The 1,832-nt window shown below is 51.1% G+C and overlaps 1 non-coding gene across 1 annotated transcript; it reads right to left on the bottom strand.

The window, feature by feature from the left end:
- Positions 1–1,245: 1,245 nt before the first annotated feature.
- TRNAE-UUC lies at positions 1,246–1,317 on the bottom strand. The gene has a single exon. It is a non-coding gene; the product is annotated as a tRNA-Glu (tRNA).
- Between the last annotated feature and the right edge of the window lie 515 nt (positions 1,318–1,832).

Raw genomic sequence — 1,832 nt, 5'->3', positions numbered from 1 at the left:
TGTCCTATTTCCTGAGCATCCAGTGGCCTAAGAGCAGCATGGGGGACACATTCCCTGCTCTGAGGGCCAAACCTGCTGTCCTGGAGGCTGCTGGTTCTTAGGGTCACTTTTCAGCAGGGCCAGATTCAATGTGTGGGGCAGAGAGAGTGGGTGACCTGGACTCAGGGTGCAGAGATACATTCATCCCTCTCCCCTGCATTGGGTGGGGGGTGCGGCCACCTTCTGCTGGAAGGTCATGGTGGGGGATGCTGTGAGCAGCTCAACACCTCACCCTGGCAGCAGAAGTGGGGTGGGGAGTTCTAGGTGTTTCCACCTGCCTATGAAGTCCAGCTTTCCCCAGCACATTCACTGCGGTGCAATTGGGTCACTGTTTCCATGGCTGAACAGCAAAGAATCACTCCCAGTTTCCCTTCTATCTGCAGCAGGATTAGCCTGTGTCAGTGGTTAATGAGGTGGAGCTACTGGTAGATTGTTATTCATTCCTCACCTTGACAATTCACACAGTCCCTTTCCTACTCAAATCCCCAGCACCTCAGTGATCCTGGTAGCAGGGGTTGGGGCCTGAGACTTTCAGGTTCTTTTTATCCTCCACCTGGAGTGAACTCAGCTTTTCCCCCATCCCAGACAATCCATGAAATAACAACAGAGGCATAAAGAAAGAGGGGAGGGAACATCTCACAGCCAGGGCTGGATGTGCCCAGGGACCCAGCTCATCCATTGTTTCCATGGAATTTGGCCCCCTGCTTTGCACAAGGGACAGAGAAAGATCTTGCTGTTCCTGTGTCTGTGAAAGGAAAATTGTGCTTCTGTATGAAAGAGAGGAGGGAAATGGCCCTATGATGGGACAATATCCTCAGGATTAAGCCCTAAGGACTCAGGCTGAGAACTGATTTAAATCCACTCATCTGGGATTTAACAAATTGTCTTCCATGGAGCAGGGCCAGTTCCAGTGTTTTTGCCACCCCAAGTGGAAAAAAAATAAATAAAAAAGCTGCAATCAGCAGCAGCTCTACCTCTGCCACTTTTGGCAGCAAGTCTTTCCCTCCAAGAGGGACTCAGAGGGCCAAATTGCCACAGAAGCCTCCCCATTCCATTGGCCGTCCCAGGAAACTGCTTGCTGCGCTAGTGCCTGGAGCCAGCCCTGCCATGGAGACGCTGGGAAGATGGGGGGATCAGGAAAAAATCACAGATTTGTTTATGTTGCAAGTGAAGAATAACTGAGGTTTTTTTGGTTTAAAGCCACTTTTCCCTGGCTGGGAATTGAACCCAAGCGTTGACAGTGAAAGTGCCAAATCCTAACCACTAGACCACCAGAGAGCTGATAGTATAGCTTGTCTTCGCACTTATGCTACACTTTCTTAGGCTACTTTCTATCCACTTTCTGAAACCACTCCGTTGTCCAATCCCTGAGGGGCTAGTAGCAGAGTGCAGGAATCCCTGTGCTTAGGGGCACAATCTGAGCCCAACCCAAGTCACTGAAACAAACTCAAATGATGCTTCCTCCAGCAGGACCACAGAGCCACACCAAAAAAAACCCCATGAGGAACAATCCTCCTCTGCCTTCATTTACCCCATCGCAACTCTCTCAGCAGCCGACTCTTGCAGGAAGAACTGAGCTGATAGGAGCTCTGGCATAGAGACTAAGGCAGGGGTGTTGCTACCCCTTGATGTGAGCTGATCACATTCTCACTCTGTGTAATGGGGCTCTGAGCTTTGCCATCTTGAGCGTTCTGAGTGCTGAGCCCCCCGGACCCTTCTGCTGGGAGCATGGTGATTGCACAACAACTGCAAGCCCCTTTCCTGTCTCCTTGTCCTCCTCGGCTTCCCCAGAC

Source organism: Gopherus evgoodei, unplaced genomic scaffold (assembly GCF_007399415.2).
Source record: "Gopherus evgoodei ecotype Sinaloan lineage unplaced genomic scaffold, rGopEvg1_v1.p scaffold_285_arrow_ctg1, whole genome shotgun sequence".
Classification (NCBI taxonomy): Eukaryota; Metazoa; Chordata; order Testudines; family Testudinidae; genus Gopherus; species Gopherus evgoodei.
The sequence above is the reverse complement of the archived record's forward strand: the minus strand, read 5'-3'. Positions and strand labels throughout refer to the sequence as shown.